This window comes from Rhipicephalus microplus, chromosome 6, assembly GCF_043290135.1.
Source record: "Rhipicephalus microplus isolate Deutch F79 chromosome 6, USDA_Rmic, whole genome shotgun sequence".
NCBI classification, from domain to species: Eukaryota; Metazoa; Arthropoda; class Arachnida; order Ixodida; family Ixodidae; genus Rhipicephalus; species Rhipicephalus microplus.
This window is the reverse complement of record NC_134705.1, coordinates 82,875,800-82,901,556: the sequence shown is the minus strand read 5'-3', so window position 1 is coordinate 82,901,556 and position 25,757 is coordinate 82,875,800. Positions and strand designations below refer to the sequence as shown.

At 57.4% G+C, this 25,757-nt stretch overlaps 1 protein-coding gene and 1 non-coding gene across 2 annotated transcripts in view; both read right to left on the bottom strand.

The window, feature by feature from the left end:
- LOC142765338 (uncharacterized) overlaps positions 1-25,757 on the bottom strand; it is a 187,221-nt gene that overhangs the window by 159,842 nt on the left and 1,622 nt on the right. The window lies entirely within an intron of this gene.
- LOC142766259 (U2 spliceosomal RNA) lies at positions 18,785-18,979 on the bottom strand. Its single transcript, XR_012884445.1, has one exon. It is a non-coding gene; the product is annotated as a U2 spliceosomal RNA (small nuclear RNA).

Sequence of the window (25,757 nt, the reverse complement as noted above, 5' to 3'; positions counted from 1 at the left end):
AGCTATCGTAGTGGGGCGAAATAATCCACGAATATGGCTGCACGTTGACGCACGGTCGCATTTGTGCAACCACCCGTCTCCCGAAGACCGTCTGTCGCGAGTCTTCTCGCACTGTACTCAGCAGAATTCGACGAAAAGCGCAGGCGAGTACTTCTCCACTGATTTCCGCGACCACTTGACGAACGCCTTCTGACGACCGCCTCATGTCCGTCTGGCACGATCGACGGAGCGCCGCACCAGCGCCTCGTACACGCCACCATAGCACTCCTACCCCTCGGAATCAGCAAAACTTGGACAAGCGTTTTCGACCACGACAGGCAGGGCCTGCCGGCCCGTTGAACGCTTGAACGACATCGCAGCGGCATCTCGCACACTCACGTTCCGTCACCCTCTGCCACATGACCCTTCATTCAACGGCTTCACAACGCACGCGGTAGACGTTTCGCACGCATTCCTGGGTCTGCCTTTTACGGCAGGACCTTCGTCCACCTCGGTGCGGTGTTCCGCCACGTCGGAACTTGCAAGGCATACGTTGAGCGCGCTGAAGCAGCCAAAGGCAACACCTTTTTGCCGATGATATTGGGCGTCGTTGCAGAGGCGTTGCTTGGGCAGCCAGCGTAGAAGCCATGTTGGATGGGTGACGTAGTCACATTTTGCACAGTCATTTTTTTTTCTTTTTTTTCCAGGCTTTGGTGCTCGAGTTGGACATGTACACTATGCATCAGTTTTTAAAACAAGTACTATAGCATCCCTCGCGACATGCCTGATAATGTTCGCCGGCAAACATTTGGTGTGACGTCATGGTTACATTCGAGAGTACGCATGCAAGCAAGCACGCCTGGCTTTGACCTCTGGGAAAAAGAAGGTTTCAGTTTTAACATGTTTGTAAGCGAAACAAGAAACTTCAAGCGGACTAGGGATAAAAGCAATGCCGTGAAGCCAGCGCCGCCGCTGTCGGTGCACAATGCTGGTTGTGCATGGGTGGACGTCGGAATTGCTTTGCTACTGTTTGCCTGGCTTTTGGCTAGGACTAAGTACGAGGTGTGAAAGAATGGATTTTAATTAAGTGCTAATGAATTGCATCGCTTCTCGGCCTTTTGGCTAAGATCAAAGTGTAGACTTTGATCTTAGCCAAAATACTACACAAAGGGAAATTTTATTAACGAGTCACACGTGGCCCTCCACCGAGGGGCTACAACACAAATGGACAATAGGCTCAGGGTCACAAAATAACATGAGAGGCACCGTGACATGGGTTGAAATCACACAGAAGCAGCAAAATACAATTTCCAAGTTACAGCCTTATACACCATATCAAGGAGTGTTTACAATGCAAAATTACCATGTGCATTCAATTTTTTTATAAAATATAGAGAAACATGTTATCAAACACACAGTTGTCTACACATGTGTTGAGAAATTGCACAAGCACAGTGTGTATTGTGGCTAAACAAAAGAAACTCTTGGTAAACACAGAAGGTTATACAGTCTCAAGGGATGAAGCGAGTACACGGGTAATAAAAACGGAGATACTAGTTAAAAGGAGAAACGTGGGTTATGAGGTCGACACCATGCCGAGCGACAGTTTGGTGGAAGAGGGTTAGAAGGGGGTGATGGGGAGGCGCAGCTTGCCTTTTTGTAGTAGGAAGAACCTCGTGTGCCATCGGCGAAGGAATTTTTCTTCGCCGCTGGTTTCGAGATCCTCTGACAGATAATGCCACAACATCAAGCGTATCTTGGCTACTGCGGGGAAGGCTGCCCGTACTGGTTTCTGCCTAGCTTCGCCTAGGCAGCGCCGGTTCCAAAGCACGAACAGTGTGCACGCTACTACCAGTTTGGCGAATGCGCCTCTGTTCCTGGCGCGCGCTGGAGGGGGGCGAATGTGGAACTCTCTCGCCACTATCCGCCACACCGGCTTAGCTGCGGGGCACATGTGCAGGGCGTGTGCAAGGGTTTCTATGGAGGGACAGTTGGGACAGCGGTTGGAAGGTACGATGCCTAGTCTGTGTAGGCGCTGGCGAATTGGTAGGATGTCCCAATTCTTCCTCCACGTGAGGTCTGCTACCGGCTTGGGCATTCTCCGCCCATCTCTACGCGCGTTCTGCTGCCATTTTTGGGACCGCCTGCACTCTTCCTGCGTCAACTGGTGCCGCGCAATGTCCTCCGCGATGAGAGTGGGTGGGGTTTTGTCAATGCCGCATTCGGAGGCGTCTTTCTCAAGCATCCGCATCGTGTTGGCGGCGCCCTTGTAAAAACTTGAGGGAGCCTCCGCAAGCGGAGTGAGGGGACGCTCAGCATTCAGGAAGGCAGCGTTTGTGCTGCACCAGTAGCGCATGATGTCCCTCCCTACGTATCCGGTTGTTTGGAACAACGCCCTAGCCGTTTTTAATGCCAGCACTTTGCCAGTAGTGGGCGGGTGGGATAATCCGAGGCCACCCTCGTCCGTCGAAAGGTGCAGGAGGGTGCGGCGTATGGGCGCGGGCTTGCCATCCCATAGGAAGGCGCCTATCATTTTCATCAGCCTTGTAGCTGTCCTGGTGGGCATCACGGCGACTCGACTGGCGTAATACGCAAAGGCGCAAATGGTGGTTGTCACTGCCAGGGCTTTATCGCGCAAAGACATGCCTTTGGGGCTGAGGTGGTCTATTGCCACTTGTGCGCGTTCCAACGCTCGCTGCCAGGTTTTCTCACCCACACCGCCACCAAACAAGTAAATGCCTAGTACCTTGACGGTGGAGGCATGCGTATCTGTGAGCAGCCCTGTACAGCAGGGCTGCTCACAGCTCACCCAGGGCATCTCGGGGGAAGGCGCCAAAGGCAATGGCCTTACTTTTCTCCATGTTAAGAAGCGCACCTGAGGCGTCCGCGTGGGGTGCGAACGTCTCCCAGAAAGCCTGTAAGCTTGCCGGGTCATGGACAAACAACGAAACATCGTCCGCATAGGCGAGAACTTTGATTGCGGCCTCCCCTGTTAGTGGAAAGCCCCTAATGCGGTCGTTCTTCACGATAGTGCCGCGCGCTTGATCTGCCAGCGCAAAAGAGGCAGACGAAGTGGCAGTTCCCCTCGTGCCATTGTTCTGTTTTTGGCTGCGCTGAGCCGACCGCTCTTCGGACTTTTGTGAGGACGCCTTAAAAACGTCTCCTGTCTCTTTAACGTGACATTTTAATGGTGGAGGTGCTGGGTAACCTCACCTATGCAACAGACTCCTTCTAGCAGCCGGAACGTGACCCAAAACCCAGAGCTTACGCCGGTACACCGTTTCAGTCGGAGGATTCGAGGACTGTCCCCCGAGTTTGTGCCTCACAGTACAAGTACGTCGACTGGTATGGAGAATACTGTTGCTGTCACCGCTTCCCCTACCGCTGGAGCCGCCGCTGCTCCAACCGCTGCACCCGCAGCTGCACCCACTCATTACACGCTACAAAAACCACGTGTTCCGAGTCCCTTTCGTGGTGGCCTCTATGAAGATGTGGAAGATTGGCTGGCTGAGTACGAGTACGTAGCGGATTTCAACGGGTGGGACGAAGTAGCGAAGCTCAAGAATGTGTACTTTAGTCTTCTGGATGGTGCTCGCACATGGTTCCAGAACCGCAAGGGCCTCCTAACGTCGTGGCATGAGTTCTGTCACAGGCTCCGCGAAACGTACTCGAGTCTCGATCGTCGAGAGCGCGCTGAAAGGGCCCTCCAGTCCCGCATGCAGATGCCTAATGAAGGTGTGGCTACATACGTGGAGGATATGGTTCATCTGTTCACTCGCGCCGATCCAACCATGCCGGAAGACAAGAAGCTGCGACACTTGATGCGAGGTGTGAAAGAGCAGCTCTTCGCTGGACTCATTCGTAGTCCGCCTAGAACGGTCGCGGAGTTCCTCACTGAAGCCGTCGCCATGGAAAAGGCGCTGCAGCAGCGGAACCAGTACGATCGGCAAGTGAATGCTACCTATACCACCGGGCTAGGCTCGTTCCCGACCGACGTGGGAGCGCTTCGCGAGCTGATACGTTCGGTTGTTCGCGACGAGCTACAACAGCTGCAACAGCTGAACCAGGCGCAGCAGCAGCCTTCCACGAATTGCATCGCCACCATCATACGTGACGAAGTTCAGCATGCGCTCGGCACACCTCGCCGCGAGACACCAACGCAGGTTGCTGCACCACTTCAGGCGTTCGCAACTTCAAGTGAACCTCTAGGGGTGACCTACGCAGACGTATTGAGACGCACCGTTCCGTCGTCCACGACACCATCCCCAGTGAGTGGTTTCCAGCGCACCACTTATACCGACACGTTCGAACACAACGCACCTGCACCAGTCCCACTACCAGCCGCAACCCCGTACGCCACACTGCAGTCCGCACAGGTGGTCCCTTATTTTGCAGACACTCGACCCGTCATGCGTAAATCCGACATATGGCGCATGCCCGACCGACGACCGCTTTGCTACCACTGCGGTGAAGCGGGTCACCTCTACCGAGACTGCCAGTACCGCCGACTTGGGCTGCAGGGTTTTCCTGCCAATTCACCCCGCCCCCGGTTTGGACAGAGACCACCAGAAATTGAAGATTTTATCGCTCGGCAGAACGTCCCACTCAGGCGTCAGTCGCGCTCACCGTCACCGCGGTCGTCATCTTATTCAGGCAACGGAAATCGAAGGCCGCAAGGACGGTCTCCGAGCCCTCGCCTGGAAAACTAACGCCAGCGACCTTTCGAGGCGAGGCCGCTGATTCTCGACGTGATGAAGACCTCGCCCTCCAATCGACGCGACATCGGACCAACGGAAATTCGACTACGCCGGCGCCTGTATCCCAGCTGAGCGACTTTTCAATGGACATACCTGTGCTGCTCGACGGTCGCAATTTAACTGCCTTAATAGACACTGGTGCTGACTACTCGATTATTAGCGGACAATTGGCACGTACCTTGAAGAAAGTGATAATGCCTTGGACAGGATCGCATGTACGTACAGCTGGCGGACATGTTGTAACGCCGGTTGGTTTGTGCACGTCCAGGCTACAAATACGAGGCTGCACGTTTTTGGTCAGCTCCATCGTGCTACGTGACTGCTCCCGCGAATTAATTCTCGGCCTCGATTTTCTTCGGGAATATGGCGCCGTAATCGACCTACGGCGACGCTGCATTTCCTTTTCGACAGTCAACGCTACGTCAAGGGACTCCAACCGCCGTACAACCGCCCTCCGTGTTTCCGACGACAGTGTCACAATACCACCTCGTGCAAGTATCCTAATTCAGGTGACTTCCGAAGGAACCAGTGACGGTGAAACAGTGGCAGAGTGCAACGTCTCCCTGCTGCTGGCGCTTGGAATTTCTGTGGCACGAGGCATCATTGACATTCGGAACGGTACAGCCGAGGTCATGATTACAAATTTTACCAATGAGCATCGTCACCTTTTCCGGGGCACTGCGGTCGCCTACGCTGAAGCCTTGGAGGACGTCATTGAGTGTTTTGCCTGTGAAGACAGTAGCCGCAATGGACAAACCGTAATAGATGTTGACATGAACAGTGCACTGCCAGAAGAGAACCAGAGGGCCTTGCGAGAGCTATTGTTTGAATTCAGGGCGTGCTTTGCTCAGTCGTCTAAAGTGAGTCAGACGCCAATTACACAGCACAGGATAATCACTTACGACGACGCAAGACCTATTCACCAACAGCCATACCGCGTCTCGCCGACAGAACGCGCAGCTATCAAGCAGCAAGTGAAAGAAATGATCGACGACGGCGTTATCCAGCCTTCGAACAGTCCCTGGTCCTCACCGGTCGTTCTGGTTAAGAAGAAGGACGGTACGCTTCGCTTCTGTGTAGATTACAGAAAGCTCAACAACGTCACAAAAAAAGATGTTTATCCGCTGCCGCGTATTGATGACTCGCTTGACCGACTACGACGAGCGAAGTATTTTTCTTCCCTGGATTTAAAGAGTGGCTACTGGCAAATTGAGGTTGATGAGCGCGACCGCGAAAAAACCGCCTTTGTCACGCCGGATGGCCTCTACGAATTTCGGGTGCTACCGTTCGGACTCTGCTCTGCGCCAGCTACCTTCCAACGCATGATGGACACTGTGTTGACTGACTTAAAATGGCAAAGCTGCCTTGTGTACTTGGATGACGTGGTCGTGTTTTCAACCAGCTTCTCCGAACATCTGAAGCGACTACGACAAGTACTTGAGGCGATTCGGACGGCTAACCTTACGTTAAAGCCGCAAAAATGCCATTTCGGTTACGAAGAACTAAAGTTCCTTGGACATGTCGTAAGCGCAGAAGGCGTCCGTCCTGACCCTGAGAAAACCGCCGCTGTCGCAGCCTTCCCGACTCCTGCCGATAAGAAAAGTGTGCGGCGGTTTCTTGGTCTATGCGCGTACTACCGGCGCTTTATAGGCAATTTTTCGAAAATTGCCGAACCATTAACTAGACTCACTAGAGACGATACGCCGTTCGTTTGGAGTGCTGAACAAGAATCAGCATTCACAGAGCTTCGGCTTCGCCTGGCATCACAACCTGTTCTTGGACATTTCGACGAGGAAGCCGAAACAGAAATTCATACCGACGCCAGTAACGTCGGTCTGGGCGCGGTACTCGTCCAACGGCAGGAGGGAATTGAAAAGGTTATCGCCTACGCAAGCCGAACCCTAACACGCCCGGAGTCAAACTACAGTACCACGGAGAAGGAGTGCCTTGCTGTCGTGTGGGCAATTGCTAAGTTTCGACCTTACCTTTACGGCCGTCCATTCAGAGTAGTGACGGATCATCACTCGCTGTGCTGGCTTGCGAACCTCAGAGACCCCTCCGGACGACTGGCAAGGTGGAGCCTACGTCTGCAGGAGTACGACGTCACTATCGTGTACAAGTCCGGTCGTGCACACGAAGATGCGGACACGTTGTCACGCGCGCCAGTTGAGCCTGCCGCTCAGAGCTTCGAAGAGGACTGCCCTTTCCTTGGCTCCGTAAGCGTAACAGACTTGGCTTTACGGCAGCGAGCAGATGCTCAATTGCGACCTATCATTGAACATCTAGAGGGCCGCAACGTATCACTGCCCCAGCATATAACTCGCGGATTGTCATCCTTCTGCTTACGACAGGGCGTGTTGTACAAGAAGAACGCAGCCGCCAGCAACAAAACTTACCTGTTGGTCGTCCCCGCAGAGCTGCGTGAGGAAATTCTATTTGCCTGCCACAACGAGCCTCCATCGGGCCATCTGGGCATCACCCGAACCATCGCTAGGGTACGAAAGTCTTACTACTGGCCGAAACTTGCCGCTTGCGTTAAACAGTACGTTCAAGCCTGCCGCGAATGCCAGCGCCGAAAATCCCCATCTGTTAAGCCTGCGGGATTACTTCACCCTATCGAGCCACCCAGAACACCCTTCGATCAAGTCGGCATGGACATCCTGGGTCCGTTTCCCTTGTCATCTTCCGGCAACAAGTGGATAATCGTCGCTACAGATTATCTAACCCGCTATGCTGAAACTAAGGCGCTTCCTAAAAGCACGGCTTGTGAAGTTGCTCAGTTTTTCATCGAGAGAATTGTATTACGCCACGGTGCTCCATCCTGTGTCATCACAGACCGAGGAACAGCGTTTACAGCAAGGCTCCTTGAACAAGTTTTTCAGTTAAGTTACTCCACGCATCGCAAGACAACAGCGTATCACCCTCAGACAAATGGACTGACCGAGCGGCTTAACAAAACGATGACTGATATGCTGTCTATGTACATAGACGTACAGCACAAGACGTGGGATGAAATACTGCCTTACGTAACATTCGCGTATAATACCGCTACGCAAGAGACCACACGATTCACTCCGTTTCGTCTTCTATACGGTCGGGACGTTCAGACGATGTTGGACGCAATGCTCCCATGCGACATTGACAACATCGAGAATCTCGACGAAGATGCTGAGTGTTTCGTGCAACGAGCCGAGGAAGCACGTCAACTAGCCCGCGTAAACATCAAGAAACAACAAGGCGTCGATGCACAGCGCTACAACCGCTGCCACAGACAAGTCGATTATAAACCAGGTGACCAGGTGTTGGTTTGGACCCCTGTGCGCTGCAAAGGTCTCTCTGAGAAGCTTCTCAGTCGGTATTTTGGCCCGTACAAAGTGCTACGACAAGTGAGCGACGTCAATTACGAAGTCCTTCCGGACGGAAGCCAACCACCCCGACGCCGACAGCTACGACCCGAGATTGTGCACGTGGTGCGGTTAAAACCGTACCACACACTGTGACAATGTTTTGATCGAAGGGTGTTCTGGGTGGCTCGATAGGGTGAAGTAATCCCGCAGGCTTAACAGATGGGGATTTTCGGCGCTGGCATTCGCGGCAGGCTTGAACGTACTGTTTAACGCAAGCGGCAAGTTTCGGCCAGTAGTAAGACTTTCGTACCCTAGCGATGGTTCGGGTGATGCCCAGATGGCCCGATGGAGGCTCGTTGTGGCAGGCAAATAGAATTTCCTCACGCAGCTCTGCGGGGACGACCAACAGGTAAGTTTTGTTGCTGGCGGCTGCGTTCTTCTTGTACAACACGCCCTGTCGTAAGCAGAAGGATGACAATCCGCGAGTTATATGCTGGGGCAGTGATACGTTGCGGCCCTCTAGATGTTCAATGATAGGTCGCAATTGAGCATCTGCTCGCTGCCGTAAAGCCAAGTCTGTTACGCTTACGGAGCCAAGGAAAGGGCAGTCCTCTTCGAAGCTCTGAGCGGCAGGCTCAACTGGCGCGCGTGACAATATTTGTCAGCAGCGGCTCAAGCGAAAGTATAAACAGGGTGGGCCCAAGTGGACATCCCTGGCGAATGCCTCTCTCGTACGCGAAGTTAGTCGATGGGTCGCCATTCACGACTACGTGGCACGTCAGATCTCTGTACAGCAGGGCAATGCTTTGCACGAAGAGCGCGGGAAAACCAAAACGGCGCAGGACTTCGAGCATGTACTCGTGCCCAACTCGATCGAAGGCCTTCGCTTGGTCGAGCGATATTGCTACCTGTAGGCTGCCACAAACCACAGTGCGAATGCGCGTGTGCGCCCGACGAGGAAGATGAGGCTCGCTGGCTGCTCGAGCTCGGAGCCAGACTGGCCAGTGCTGCAACCGCTCTTGCAAATATATTTTTCGAATATATTCGCAATACTTTGTCTCGTTACTCACGTAACATATTTGGTGGAGGTGGAACGATCCCCGTCCTCACCACGCAGCTCCGCAGTGGCCGCATCCTCCAGCTTTCCGCCATGGCTTCCAGTGACAACGCGTCCGCTTCATCATCTGCGGCTTCTCCGACAACCTTTGTCGCCGTCCAAACACCACGTGATCCCGGGACATTTTCTGCGCAACCTGGCCTCGACGTCGACAAATGGCTTCGCCTTTATGAACGGGTCAGTCAAACTCACCGTTGGGACCCTACCATGATGCTCGCTAATGTTCTCTTCTACTTGGACGGAACCCCGCGTGTCTGGTACGAGACAAATGAGTCCGAACTCACCAGCTGGGACACGTTCAAGGAGAAGCTACGTGACATCTTTGGGGACCCGACCGGTCGCCACGCAGCTGCACGACAGGAGCTGGCTACCCGTGTCCAGTCGCCAACTGAATCGTATGTGTCATACATCCAAGAAGTTCTCGCTCTTTGCCGAAAAGTGGACGAGGCGATGTCTGAGGCTGAAAAGGTTGGACACGTTTTGAAGGGGATCGCGGACGACGCCTTCAATTTGCTGGTGTACACTAACGTCTCGACCATCGACCGTGTAATTCAAGAATGCCGCCGTTTCGAAACAGCAAAAAGCCGTCGGGTGCGCCCTCCTTTTTCTCGGTTGCCAAACACGGCGGCTACGTCCACCTGCTCCGATTCTACCGTCACACCGCCCTTTGAGCAGAGTGTAACGCGTATCGTTCGACGGGAACTTGAAGCAGCAAGTCCAGCGCCGCTTCAGCCCACTTCTTTCGAACATACGATACCGACAACCCCCGCGATCTCCGTTATTCAGGCGGTCGTACGACAAGAATTCGCCAACCGCGGGTTCCCTGATGCTTGCCCCATCTCTTGCCCCTCCTCCAGACCAATTCCCACTAATGCACCTCGACGTGACCCATTTGTTGCTCCACGATCTCGCAACCCGGCGGAATGGCGAACTCCTGACGACAAACCGATCTGCTTCCGGTGCCACCGCGTTGGACATGTCTCCCGCTACTGCCGTGCCTCCTGGACGCCGCCACATAGGAGCCAGTTTTTCGCACCTTATAGCCCATATGAAGATCTTCGCCGGTATTCGTCCAGCCGTACCGCCCCTGCTTTCGACACGTCTAACAGCCGCCTTCCTGCTCGTTCTCCGTCCCCTCAACGCCGTCGTTCCCCGTCGCCCCAGCCACGCCGCCATCACTCGCCGCCTAACTTTTCATCGTACCCGACGGAAAACTAGACAGTGCAGCCCCTGGAGGTAGTGCTGCATCATCCCTGTCTGAACCAAACCCTCCATTGACGCTTCATACGAACAAAAATCTTGTCGATGTACACGTGGACGGTATTTCTCTGTCGGCACTAGTCGATACTGGCGCTCATGTGTCCATAATCAGCGTTCATCTTTGTCGCCGCTTAAGAAAAGTACTCACGCCCCCTGCTACCGAAGCTGTACGTGTGGCCGATGGCGGCACTGTTCCTGTCATTGGCATGTGTACGGCTCGCATACGCATCGCCGACCGTTACATCCCTGTTCTATTCACGGTGCTCCAGAACTGTCCTCATGACCTCATCTTAGGGATGGACTTCCTGTCGACCCATTCTGCTCTCATCGACTGTTCCGCTGGTACTCTTTGCTTAGACCTTCCTCTTCAGCCGGATATTCACCCTGAACCTCAACACGGCCTTTCTGCCACAGACTTCCTCCGCTTACCGCCTAAAGCCCTCACATTCACCGAATTTGCCACGACCTCACCCGTATTGGATGGGAATTACATCGTCACGCCGATTCCTGATGTCCTACTGGCACGTGACGTCACCGTCCCTCACTGCATCGTAACTGTAGCCTCCAACCGGACCCGTCTACCCGTCATAAATTTCGGCTTCACAAAGCAAGTCCTCCCTGAAGGCATCCTAATTGCCACGTTGCGGTCCTTAGCCGATGATCACGTCACCACTTTCGCAGCCGACGCATGCCCCAATTTTCCTTGTCGCCCACTCGATGCCACATGCCTCGACATGTCAATACGTCCCATGATCGACCCTGACCTTCCCCCAGCGCAATCAGCCGCTCTCGCACGCCTTCTAGCTTCCTACCGTGACATCTTCGACCTTGACGACCGCCCACTCGGCCAAACTTCTCTTGTAAAGCACCGCATCAACACCGGTGATGCTGCTCCCATTCACTGTCGACCGTATCGCGTGTCCGCGTCGGAGCGCCAGATTATTCAAGCTGAAGTGAATAAGATGTTAACTAAAGGCATTATTGAGCCCTCATCAAGCCCATGGGCGTCACCCGTCGTCCTGGTTAAAAAGAAGGACAACACATGGCGTTTTTGCATCGATTACCGGCATCTAAATCGAATCACCAAAAAGGACGTGTATCCTTTACCACGTATTGATGACGCACTCGATTGTCTCCACGGCGCACGCTACTTTTCATCCATCGACCTTCGTTCTGGTTATTGGCAGATTGCCGTAGACGAGAAAGACCAAGAAAAGACCGCCTTCATCACTCCAGATGGCCTATACCAATTCAAGGTTATGCCCTTCGGTCTATGCAATGCCCCCGCCACGTTCGAACGTATGATGGACTCTCTGCTACACGGGTTCAAATGGTCAACATGCCTGTGTTACCTAGACGACGTCCTCGTATTTGCACCTACGTTTGAGACCCACCTTGAGCGTCTGTCGGCCATTCTCGACGTCTTCCGCAAAGCTGGCCTCCAGTTGAACTCCTCGAAGTGTCACTTCGGCCGCCGACAGATTACCGTGCTGGGCCACCTTGTCGATGCTTCTGGTGTGAGACCGGACCCTGAGAAAATTCGTGCCGTCACGAGTTTCCCAGTACCCCAATCCGCCAAAGATGTCCGGAGCTTTGTGGGACTTTGCTCCTACTTTAGGCGGTTCGTGAAAGATTTTGCGGCAATCGCCCAACCACTTACCGATCTTTTGAAGAAAGGCGTTCCATTTTCGTGGGGGTCCACTCAAGCTGCCGCCTTCTCTCACCTCATAACACTTTTGACGACGCCCCCTATCCTCGCCCACTTTGACCCATCTGCCCGAACTGAGGTCCGAACTGATGCCAGTGGTCACGGTATCGGAGCCGTTCTCGCCCAATGCCAACAGGGACACGACCGCGTTATCGCGTATGCTAGCCGCCTCCTTACACCTGCAGAGCGTAACTATTCGATCACGGAGCGAGAATGCCTTGCTCTTGTCTGGGCGGTCTCAAAATTCCGTCCATATTTATTTGGCACTCACTTTTCCGTCGTCACCGACCACCACGCGCTCTGCTGGCTTTCATCCTTAAGAGATCCTACAGGTCGACTTGGTCGCTGGGCTCTGCGACTGCAAGAATACACCTTTTCTGTGATATACAAGTCTGGACGCCTGCACCAGGACGCCGATTGCCTTTCTCGCTATCCAGTTGACCCATCGGCCACCATACCTGACAACGACGCCTGCGTGTGCTCCGTTTCTCAACTGAACCACATAGCCGACGAGCAACGCCGTGATGCAGCCCTACGAGCTATCATTGAGCGCCTCGACTCCTCCCCATCGAACCGATCCTATCGCTCGTTCGTACTCCAGAATGGCACATTATACCGGCATAACTTCCATCCAGACGGCCCATCTCTGCTGCTTGCCATACCCAAACACCTCCGCTTGGCTGTACTCCACGAACTTCATGACGTTCCTACTGCCGGTCACCTGGGTGTGTCCCGCACATACGACCGGATTCGCCGTCGCTTCTATTGGCCAGGTCTGGCACGGTCCGTCAGAAGATACGTCGCGGCGTGTGAGGAATGTCAGCGCCGCAAAACACCATCGACGCTTCCGGCTGGGCGCCTTCAACCACTCGATATTTCTACGGAACCTTTCTTTCGCGTCGGCTTGGACTTACTCGGCCCTTTTCCTCTGTCTTCTGCTGGCAACAGGTGGATAGCTGTGGCCACAGACTACGCCACACGCTACGCAATCACACGCGCCCTTCCAACAAGTTGCGCCACTGACGTCGCCGATTTTCTTCTACACGACGTGATCTTGCAACATGGTGCTCCACGCCAGCTGCTCACGGACCGAGGCCGCACATTTCTATCGAAAGTCATAGCGGACATCCTACGCTCTTGTGCAACACGCCACAAGCTCACTACGTCGTACCATCCGCAAACAAATGGCCTCACAGAACGCCTGAACCGAACCCTAACTGACATGCTTGCAAAGTACGTTTCCTCAGATCACTCTGACTGGGACATCGCTTTACCATACGTGACATTTGCCTACAATTCTTCGCGCCACGACACGGCTGGTTACTCCCCTTTTTTCTTGCTGTTCGGCCGCGAACCCACATTACCCCTCGATACGACGATTCCGTTACCAGCAGCTCCAACTTCACAATATGCTCTGGACGCCATCAGCCGGGCCGCCCACGCACGCGAAACCGCTCGTGCTCGCCTTCTGACCTCACAAGCAAACCAACGGCGTCGGTACGACCAACGACACCGCGATGTGCACTTTTCGCCCGGTTCGTTGGTTCTGCTGTGGTCTCCGACCAGGCACGTTGGCCTGTCTGACAAGCTGCTCTCTCGGTACACAGGGCCCTACAGAGTGCTTCGTGAGGTGACTCCCGTCACTTATGAAATCACTCCTGCTGCCTCGCCGTCTTCATCCACCCCTAGGGCCACCGACATCGTACACGTCGCACGCCTGAAGCAGTACCACTCGCCCAATGATCTTGACATCTAGATGCGCCGAGACGGCGCCTTTGCCGACGGGGGTTATGCTACCTGTAGGCTGCCACAAACCACAGTGCGAATGCGCGTGTGCGCCCGACGAGGAAGATGAGGCTCGCTGGCTGCTCGAGCTCGGAGCCAGACTGGCCAGTGCTGCAACCGCTCTTGCAAATATATTTTTCGAATATATTCGCAATACTTTGTCTCGTTACTCACGTAACAATATGAAGGCGCCCGACAGAGATTTGGCAGACAAGTATTCGAAAGCGTCCCGTGTGACCGTCAAGTTAGCGTAAATTGAGCGGCCCGAGACTGCGCAGGTCTGTTGTGTTGAAACTATGGTCTGAAGCAGTGGTTTCAGGCGGTTGTTTAACAGGCAAGCCACCATCTTGTAGTCAACATTCAGAAGGGTGACTGGACGCCAGGCCGAAAGCTCCTCCTGCTGGGCGCCCTCCTTGAGGAGGAGGACGATCCTCCCTTCGCCGAAGGATAGCGGTTTCTGGTGTTGGGTGATCACCATGTTTACCATGAGTACGAGGACGTTCTCCAGTTCATTCCAAAAGGTGGAATAAAAGGAAGCTGTAAGTCCGTCTGTCTGTGCCAGGGGCGGAGTTCGGTGGCATATTCTTGATGGTAGGCCTTACTTCTTCCGCTGTTACCCCCTTGCCCAACATTTCAGCTTCATCCTGCTCGAGGCGCACGAGGTTACGACAGAGCTCCTCAATCAGTTGCTTCCCGTCTGGAATGCCGGCGCGGTCTGAATCTCGAAAGAGGTCTGCAAAGTAGTTCCGGAAGGTTCTGCCAATGTCATCCGGGTCAGTGGCGAAGGAGTTGTCTGGGCGCCGTACCCGCGTGATGTGGACACGGCCGTTCCCGGTCACCCCATCGGGGTCTGTTTCAGCCTGGTGTTTGGGTGGCCTCTGCGCACGTTGTTGGAGTAGCTGGGTATGTTCGGCCTCCAAGGCAGAGAGGTAGCCCCGCGTACAGTCCGTCAGGGTGTCCGCCCCCCTGATGATACGGATCCTGCGTAGGGTCTCATTCAGCCTGTCTGTGATCCTACGCCTCCGGGCTTTTCCGTCGTCCTGGAGAATGGTCTTCCACTTCGCTTTCAAGGCATCCCATGATTCAGGGGTCACTTCTGAGACGCTGTCGACTGAGGCCCGAATGCGCTCTCTGGCTCGCTCGACGCTGTCCTCGTCAAGGAGCAAAGCCGCGTCAAGCCGCCAGCCATGGTTGTCACTGAGGGTTCCGGGGCGGCACCTTATTGTGGTGACGAGCGGAAGGTGGTCGGATCGGTTAGCGAGGGTGGCCGGGAGGGGCAGGACCTCGCATGCCTCCACCGAAGAAAGAAGGAAGTCGGGAGTGTAGGTACGATCGATACGGGTGGCGGTGAGTTGTGAGGAGCGCGTGGGTACGAAAAGATCGCCGTGGACGTGAAGCCAGACATCCGTAAGAGAGAGGTGCCTTAAGAGCCCTACGAGCTCTTTCGCATGGTATGTGGAAGCTCCACGGCCCGGTCCCCTAACGTCCCTTTGCGAATCTGTTACGCAGTTAAAGTCGCCCAAGAGAATGTGTGGGAGTGATTCTGTGAGCATCTGGTGTAGATCTTGGAAGAAGTTATTAGTTTGCATTCTCGTAACTGGGGCGTAAACATTAACAAAGCGGCACCGCTTCCCATTGACAAATATGTCTAACAACAGAGTGCGGCCGCTTGCGCCGAAGGTGCAAAAAGCTTTCTGCCGGAAGTGGCCCGTAATGAAGATGGCCCCCACCCCACATGCCCTCGCGTTCGTCAGAGAGAAGAAGGCATCAACCTGGAAGGCTCTCTTGAATTTGGCGACGTCCAGCGGCGACCAAAAAGTTCTCTCTTGAAGGAATAGCACATCAATCCCCAGGGACAGGGCAAACGCTAGGACGCTTTCCTGTTTTGCCCTGTCCCGGAAGCCCCTGACATTCCAAGAAGCTATTTTAAGGTGAGGCATAGCCGAATAAATTTGGTAATGGGAAGGAGGAAATGGGCCCTGTCATGATGGCAACAGGGCGCAACAGCTGAGAAGTGCATGCCTCTATGGCAGCCGACGCCAAGAGCAGGCGACACGACCAGCGTGAGCCGCGTCTCGGCAGAAAACAAACTGAAGGCAGCCAGAACGATTCTATGACGATTTATCCCAGGAGCAAACCAAGAAAACACGCCGGCATCACGGGACGCGGCCAGCGTCCATGCACTCCAGGCGCGAAGGCGCAGCAACGCAAATCGAAGAAAAGAAAGACGAACTCGGACGCGTCCGAGGCGCCCGAGCAGATCACCCCCCCCCCCTTCGGCACCCCACGGTGCCGCGACGCCTCCGCCTACTCGATTGGCTCACCGCTATCCGCGGGGGGGGGTCCCCCTTGGTCACGGCGTTCCCTCCCAACCTCGGGGTCTTCGCTTTCGGCGGGGCGTCGCTGTCGCTGCTGCTGACTTGAAGCCCGGTCCGCCGCTACGTCACCTCACGAGTGGGGGAACCCTCACGGGAGTCATGCTGCGGCTCGTCTCCCTGATGACGACGCGAGCGGGACATCGGCTCGAGGCCCGCGTCACGACTTGAGGCCCGCGCGGCCGAATCGCGACCAGCCCCGTCTCCGCGGCGACGACGCGAGCGTGAACGAGATCTCCGCTCGCGGCCAGGCGCCCGGCGGACCGCGGGCGGGTCCGGTCGCCGGCCCTTGTGGGACGCAGCCCGCTCGGGGGAAGGATTTGACGACGCCTGGTCGTTGACCTCAGGCAGGGCGTAGTGCCCGCGGCTGACGATGGGCCTGTCATCCCGGGCCGGGGCTTGTGGAAGCCCTCCTAATTCCTGTGCTGTGACAGGGGCCAGCAAGTTGGTCGGCGCGTTGCAGACGGGGTGGCCTGTCTCCTTTTGCTTAGGAGGCGCCGGGGACGCGTCTTCTAAGGTAGCCAGAGGCGGCCAGTCCTCGGCGTCCGATGGGCTTGCGGGAGTCGTAGGGGACGCCGATCGCGTCGGGCCCGTCTCGGTATCGGCTGTGTCTGCGCCAGAGGACGCCGACGCCGAAGCAACGGGGACAGATGCTCCACGCGTCTCATCTTTGACACAAGAAGACTCCGCACTGCTACCCGAGCTTGATTCTGATTCCACGTCGCGACGCCAGGAGAGGGGGCCCTTGCGGTCGTGTGGGACGCGGTTTTAGGCGCGAGGACCTGAAGGCGCGAAGGAGACTCCCCCGACCTCGGCGAAGGGGCGCCGGACGACTGGCTTGGTGCCGCTTCGGTGACCGCCAGCACAGATGAACCGCGGGCAGCGGCCGCGTAGGACCACCTGCGGAAGCAATCGCGCGTCCCGTGACGGCCCCTGCAACGCGTGCACTCGGCTGTGCAGCCCTCTGTGGCGTGGCCGAAGACGCCACAAAGCTTGCAAAACGCGGCCGTGCACGCGGTCGCCATGTGCCTGACCTCGCCGCAGCGCGCGCATACCCGACGCATGCCTCTATATTCGCACATTATTTTGTGCCCCGCAACCGTTATGAAGTTGAGGACAGGGCATCGCATCTCAATTTTCACTAGACGCACCCCGTTCAACTTGGTCTGGCGAGTGGCTAAGGTGGCGAACGAAATGCCCTTCAGCTTACCGAACTGGGCTAAGGCATTACTGAGGGTCTCGTCCGACAAAAAGCCGGGGTAGCGGTACACGTTTACATACGTGACCGGCGGCCCGACGGCCTCTACCAGCACGTTCACTTCGTTTACCTTAAAGCCCTCTGCGACCATTAGCTTTGTCGCCTGACCAGCGTTGTGGGTGCAAACAAGAAATTTTGCTCCCCACATGTGCTGCAGCATCAAAACGCTATCATCTCCTGCAGTTTTCTCTATAGCATCTATCAAATCGTCCACAAAAACTTCGCCCTCGGGCGCTGAAAACATGAAACAATTCTCCCTCACCGGGAGTTCAAATGGCGTGGCCATTCTGGTAGGTGGAGTCCGCAAGTCGCCGGGTCGGGCGGGGCTTGAGGACGACTCGTTACGTGCAGGCGAGCTGCACACTGGTAGAACGCGGCTCAGCCGAGGCGAGGGCCGCGCAGGACTAGGTGGTGGCTGGTGGACCGCAGGAGGGCTCCGGGACGGCAGGCGTGGGCCGGGGACCTTGCACCACCAGGCATGGGGCGGGCGGGCACCAGGCAGGAGCCGGCAACCCGAGGCAGCAGGCGTGCGCGTGGAGCGGCGCAGCCACAGGAACGACCGCTGGGACGGACGTCACAGGAACCGGGGGCCGACGCCAACGTGACGTGACCCCAGGTCTCGCAGAGTAACTCGTAGAAAACAGCTAGCTCGACACTTTGATCTTAGCCAAAAGGCCGAGAAGCGATGCAATTCATTAGCACTTAATTAAAATCCATTCTTTCACACCTCGTACTTAGTCCTGGCCAAAAGCCAGGCAAACAGTAGCAAAGCAATTCCGACGTCCACCCATGCACAACCAGCATTGTGCACCGACAGCGGCGGCGCTGGCTTCACGGCAATGCTTTTATCCCTAGTCCGCTTGAAGTTTCTTGTTTCGCTTACAAACATGTTAAAACTGAAACCTTCTTTTTCCCACAGGTCAAAGCCACGCGTGCTTGCTTGCATGCGTACTCTCGAATGTAACCATGACGTCACACCAAATGCTTGCCGGCGAACATTATCAGGCATGTCGCGAGGGATGCTACAGCACTTGTTTTAAAAACTGATGCATAGTGTACATGTCCAACCCGAGCACCAAAGCCTGGAAGGAAAAAAGAAAAAAAATGACTGTGCAAAACTTGACTACGTCACCCATCCAACATGGCTTCTACGCTGGCTGCCCAAGCAACGCCTCTGCAACGAACTCACCCCCACAGGGGTGAGTGGGCCGATCCCGGAGGTAGTGCAATACCGGGCCAACCCGTGGCGGAGGTGAAGCAAGCTTCAAGCACTCCGCCGCATTGCAAAAATAAGTTTAATATATTGGATCCAAATAGGATCCGTATCAGATATTAAGCTGATAAGAACAGATACCTTTTTATTCATGTTTCATGGGGCCATATGTGAATGAGTCCGACTTTCAGACATGACTTGCGCCAAAGAGTTCTCGCGACGAGGTTAACGACGTTGACATGGCACAACGCGGGCGAAAAGGTGCACGTCGCGTAACAATAGAAGACATCGCGTGGCAAGACAAGAATTGCTTAGGGGCAAACACGCACACCCATATTAGCTTTGCATGCACAGTCACATGCGGACGCGAGGCAGTTAATGGCTTTCACGCAAGTGTTCTTCGTAGACCTTGCGAGATGCAGCGATCACCTCACTCACACAAAGCTTCTTGAACAAGCGCAAGTAGGGGCGCGAACAAATGCGACGTAGTACACGATCGTTCGCCGAGTCCCATGCGCCGAGGGCACCCACGATGACGGCGTGGACGGTGACCCGTTGATACCGGCGCTGGAGAAACGCCGCCACCGGCTCGTAGTGAGCCAGCTTGGCGTTACGGGCGTTCTAAAAGGCGTCCGGCGTGTTCTCGAACGGGCACGTGACGTCGATGACGATAACCTCTTCGCCACGCACCAGGACGAGATCCGGACGCAGGCCCGTGTCTCCGACGGCCTGGTTCTCGAAGGCCACCGTGAACTCGCGGGAGGCGGCGGTCCGGACGCGGTCGACGATGGCGTTGTGGCGGGCCCGGTAGAGCGCACTGCGAGGCATGCAGTGGCACACCACATGCGGCAGTGTCTCCCTCAGGTACCCACAGACGCGGCACTGCTGGTCCCTGTCCAGTGCGCCCCACATGCGAGCGCCGTTGAGGGGCAGGAGGTTGAGGCGGGCCCTATGCACGAATCGCCAGTCCGCGAAGGAGGTGAAGGCGCCCGTCCGCATGAAATGGGAGCTGGCGCGATCAGCCGCCACGCAGGCCAGCACCTTTCCCTGGTTGGGGAGGTTGTGCAGGGCCCGGTCCCGTTCGGTGGCCAGCACCTCTCGTAGCGTGCGCATTACGCAGCACCGGTGCTGTGGGTTGATCGTGGCGTCGCCGCAGGTGAGCCGAACGCCGCCAGGATCCAGGGTCCAGGCGACGTTGTACTGGCGGGACGCCTTACGGGCATTCGTCCACACGGACCGCAACTGGTTGGCCGGGACCCGTCCTCGAGCGATCCCCCGAGGTACGACTCCAGCTCGAAGCGGGTGACCTCCCAACCGAGGCGGGCAGTGGCGGTTGCGTAGGCGTCTTCCAAGGCCATCTGCCGTCAAAAGACGTCAAAAGCTTGTAGGCCGAGTCAATGCGGCAGAGTTGGCTGAGCTCCGCCGCAACCGGGATCCCGACGGCACCACCAGGGGCGGAACCGTATATGTAGTTGGTGGCCGCGTTAGTTGGTAGGTAGAGCGTGCGCTTTACCAGCGGCCGAATGGCATCGTCCAGTCGGCGCCAGTCCGTCGTCGAAAGAACCCCGCACCTCATCGGGAAGTTTAGCGCTGGGTAGACGAAGATCCGGAGGGCATCCAGACGCTGCCACGGCGCCAACATCGATGACATGATCGCCCGGGCTTGGGCGAGGGCGGTCTCGACAACGAAACCGGAGCCGGATTGGATCCGAAAGCCAATCGGACGTCCCAAGTACCGCTGCGGCTCGAAGTCGCGCAGTACCGAGATGGGGACGCCCGAAACTCGGAACTCCGTCTGGCGCATCCCCACAGGTGTCGATCCGACCATGTGGATGAACGCGCACCTGGACGGGTTCAAGGACAAGCCCAGGGACGCGGCGAGGGTCTCAATCTGGTCGATGCGCTGCTGGAGTCGGCGCGGGGTCGAGGCCAGGGGAGTCAGTTCGTCCGCGTAGGCAAGGATCTTGTGGTCGAAACCACCACCCTGCACTGCGCGCACGACCGGGTCGATCACTAAGTTGAATAGGATTCCACTCTGTAAACAACCCTGACGTAGCCCTGCCAGGACCGGGATCGGCTCGGTGGTTCCCTCGGCTGCCAGGATACAGGTGCTGTTGTCCCGGTAAAGGTCGCCGATCAACTCCGTAAACACGGAGCCGGCGCCAGCACCTTGCAGGGCGTCGAGCAAAGCCTGGTGCAGGACTGAGCCGAACACGTTGTGGAAGTCCAACAGCGCCGCACACAGGTCGGGGCCTCCCGATCGGGCGATGTCGAGCCTGTGCTGTAAGATATAGGTAAGTTCGAACACGCCGTCGTGCGGAAGGAAGCCCTTCTGGCACTTCGACAACACGGCGTGCTCGATCATCCAGGCCTGGAGCCGGGCTGCAAGGCACTTAGCGTAAAAGTTCGCTGCCGTGCAGCCGAGGGCTATGGGCCGCCAGTTTGACGGGACTTGCGGATCCCCCCTCTTGAAGATGAGGACGGTCCGCGTCGTCCACCAGGAATCCGGCGTTCGGCGGTGGTGCAGGCAGGCATTGAACAACGCCGTCAGGAACCGTGCTTCCGGGTCGACCGTTCGCCAGTGGTGATAGGTAAGACGGTCTGCCCCGGGAGCCGTGCTCTCTGACTTGCGCAGGCGCCCGTACACCTTGTCGGTCGAAAAGTTCGACGTGTCGACGCCAGCCGGAGCCGGATCGCGTCCGAGAAGTAGGGTCGAGTCGGCCTGGCGGGCCGACCACGTGTGCCCCCAGTGATCTTGCAGGTCTTGCAGCGGTATGGCACACGTCTGTGGCGGTCCCTCCAGGATCAGTCGAGCCGCGCGTCAACGGTTGCGACGGTACAGCCGCTGTATGTCGACCGCGTTCGACGGGTCAGGCTGGCGGCGTTGGCGACCAGGACGCACCGGTGGGAGACGCACCGCCTCGACAGCCAAGGCGACGGCCCGCGTCCATGCTTCCTCGCATTGAGCCCATGACTCGTCGGTGGGCGGATCCCGCAGCAAGGAGCGGAGCAGGCGTGCCTGGTCCTCAAGGAGGCGCGTGTGGTCCGGTGGCATCTGGAGGGTCGTGGAGTCGGTCTCGGGATGCTCTTGTACTTCGTCGGGATCCGCCGCGGCCTCGTCCACGGACGCGAATGGCGACGGGGAGGAGGCAGGAGACACCGGGGACCCGGGCAGAACGACCGGTGACGACCCGGCAACGAGCAGCGGCGAGGACACCGCGACGTCCTAAGAGATCGTGTCGTTGTCGTCGAGTAGAAATGCGGCATCGCCAACGGGCGAAGCCGCCGACGAGCCGCGCGAGGCGGGAGACGCGCCATTGGACGACGACGAGGGCCCGAAGTCGTAAGGGACCAGGGCTTGCCAGGTGGACGACGAGGGTCTCTGTGGCGACGTTGGTTCCGGCGACCGTGGTGACCCGAGTACGGGCGAGTCCAAGAGAACGCCGGCGGGCATCGGGACCCCGATGTGCGGCGTAGGTGAGGACGTGCCTCCGGCGTCACGCAATGGCTGCTCGGAGGGGGCCGGGCTTGCGGCAGGAGATGGTGCCGGCGAACCGGGGACGGAGGCCGAGCCCACGGACGTCGACGAACCGCTGGACGACAGGTATACGAAGGCAGACGGTTCGCCGATCGACGCGGGCGAAGAGGCCCCCGACCTGGCGGCCGGAGACGGCGAGAGCGCACCGGAGGGGTGGCGTCAGAGGGCGATATGCCCCTGAGGCGTCGCGAAGCCCGGGGTGCTGCTGGCGGCGACGAGGAACCCGATCCGGACGATGACGTGTCAGACGATGTGCTGACGTGGCGCACACGCCGGGCAGGCACGCGCTCGCGAGCGGCGCCGGACGGCCCAGCCTGGTCGACGTGGCATTGCAGGTGGTTGGCCAGGCCGCGCTTGGTCGTAAACGTGGCGTCGCACACGCCACAGCGACGGCGAGGCGTCTCCGTCGATGGCACGAGCGTGGCCCTTGCCAGGCAGTGGTGGTACGAGGGCCGGAACGTGAGCGGCGAGTCGCACACCGCGCACACGTAGATTCGCTCGCGCACACGAACGCCGTGCTCGAACTCAACGTGGCGGCGCACCGACTGCGCACGAGACGTCCAAGCGGCCCCGCTGTACTTCATACTGCAGTTGTCGACTGGGCACTGCAGCTCCGCCGGGGCCGGGAGATAAACCCACTGAACGTCGCCGTCCAGGGCCGGCTGGCGTGGTTGCACCGGGGCAGAAGGGCGTGAGGACGCCGGTGCTTCGGAACCAGCCGGTCCCGTCGAAGGCGACGCAGTCGACACCGGCGATGAAGGGCCCGCCACGGGAGAACCCGGAGTCCCGCGCCGAGGTCGCTGAGGAGGGGCGGCGCCGGGGAGCCAGTAGGGGCAGCCGCGTGGCGCCGCCTGCCACGACGGCCCCCCGTAGAACTCGGGGGGGCAGGATCCATGGCGGTGGTCCCGGCAGGCAGCAGGACCGGACGGCAGCAGCAGGGCCAGGCAGGACCAGGTGGGCCGGGCGGTGGGCGACGACGGCGATGCGGTCACGACGTTGACCGTGGCCCGATGACGTCGTCAGCAGGCGGTGACGACCGGGCCGGGCATCCAGCAGGCGGCAGGTGAAGAGCCAAGCAAGGAAATGAGCTGTAGACTCTCACCGACCGCCGTCCAGCATCCAGGGGTCGCCAGGGCCAGCCAGGACGTCCAAGGCCTCCAGGGTCAGCAGGTCCGCCACGTCCAACGTCCAGGGACGGGAAGCTCCGCCGGTCAGCAGCAGCAGGTGCCCCTCCGAAAGGGCAGGCGTCGCCTTCCCGGGGTGGCCGAGTCCCCGGGAGGGAACGCCTCTCGACCGTTGGCCAGCGGATCAAAGCGGGTCAGCTTAATTAAGCTGATAAGAACAGAGTGTAAATTTTATTATGTTACTGACAATGCATGGGATGTTTGGAATTAGCCGGACGACATCGTATTGTTCCTGGACATAGCACCGGGATAGCCAGTTGGAAGTGGACACGGATGGTGGTACCTGGGACGCCAGGGTGTTGATCATCACAGGAACCGCCGGAACAGCAGCAGAACTCGAATACGTCTCTCGTCAGGGTGAGGTTGGCGTACATTGAGCGCCCTGGGACGGCGCAGGACTGGTGCGGGGCGATCATGTCCGGCAGGAAGATCTTAAGTCTGGAGTTCAAGATGGACGCCACGATCTTGTAGTCTACGTTTAGTAGAGTGATCGGGCGCCATGATGACGGGTCGTTTGAGGGCGCACCGTCTTTAAGGATCAGGACAATATGCCCCGCACCGAAGGAGGCTGGCTTGACTCGCTTCCCGATTACCGTGTTTACGACATTGAGGAGAGGGTCTCCCAGGACGTCAAAAAACGGCATGTAGAACCCCGCGGTCAGGCCGTCTGTGCCAGGCGCTGCGTTTGGGGGCATCGACGCGATTGCCTGGCGGACTTCTTCGAGCGATGCTGGGGCGCACAGGGTCACGCACTCATCAGCCTCCAAACGTTGCAGGTTCCGACAAAGGTCTCTGACAAGGGCCGGGTCTGGGCGCGATTCCGCCGGGTCAGGCTCACTGAAAACTAGCCTGAAGTGGTCGTGAAATGTGGCTTCTATTTCAGCTGGGTCTGACGTGGTTGTACCGTCAGGGCGGAGCGCTTCCGTGATACGCAGGGACTCGTTCCCGTTGATCTCGCGCAGGTCAACCTCCGGTGGGTTTCCTGAGGCGGTGCGTACTGTATGGGCTTCCCGGGCGTCGTCCTGAGGATTCGGTCGTGCTGGACCTGAAGCAAGTGGAGATAGTCTCGGGTGCAAGCAGTGAGGGCATCGGCACTTTGAACGATACGCATTCTTCGTAGGATTTTGTTCAATCGCGCTGTGTTGCGTTTTTTCCTTGCGCTACCTTCCTGCTGCAAGAGGTCCCTCCACGTCGTCTTCAGGTCATCCCATGCCTCCGGGAACTCGCAGGGAGAAGCTAAGATTGTCGCCTCCAGGCGGGCTTTCAAGCTGGTGACGCTTTCAGTGTCTTCTAGGATCGCCGGGTCGAGGCGCCAAGCGGTGTCCCGCCGTCGAGGTCCCGGCTGCGCCCTCACTGTTATAACCACCGGGGCGTGGTCCGACAATTGCTCCAGGCTGGCCGGTAACGCAATTACCTCGCACGAGGCAAGCGAAGGGAGCAATGCGTCGGGAAGGTATATACGGTCCAGCCGGCTACCCGTGACTTTCGAGGTCCTCGTCGGCACGAAGGCGTCCTCGTGAAGGTGAACCCAGGCGTCCGACAGCTTGAGGTGGCGGAGGATCTTTAACAAATCCCTAGCACGGTAAGCTGAACCGCCGCGCCCCGGCCCCTGATGTCCCTCGTAATGTCGATGACGCAGTTGAAGTCACCGAGGACTACGTGGGGAAGGGGTTCGAGCAGGTATTCGTGCAATTGCCGGAAGAAGCGGTTTGTATCACTGTGCGTCACGGGTGCATAGAGGTTGACAACGCGGAGCTTCCGTCCATCGATGAAAATGTCAAGAAGGAGGATGCGTCCGTCAGCTCCGAAAGTGCAATGCGCCTTTTCCCGGCACCTGCCGGAAATGAACACGACGCCGACGCCACACGACTCTGCATTAGTTAGAGAAAATAACCCCTCCACCTGGCAGGTGTGGTGGAATCGGGACACGTCAATTGGGGTCCGAAAGTTCGCCTCTTGGACGAATAGCAGGTCGATGCCCTGTGATTTTGCGTATGAAACGACCGTGCTTTGCTTGACGCGATCGCGAAAGCCGCGCACGTTCCACGTGGCAAAGCAGAGAGGGGGCATCAGCTATCGCGGCCGGGCATGAGTGCAAGGGTAATGAGCAGGCGAGGGAACGAGCGGTAGCAGCTACGCCGGTGAGGGGGAGCATTGGCGGCGAGAGGAAAGCGAGGAGGAAAGGCGCATCAAAAAAAGGGGGGGCTGCGCAGCCGGCGAGAGCGTGGAGCAGCGC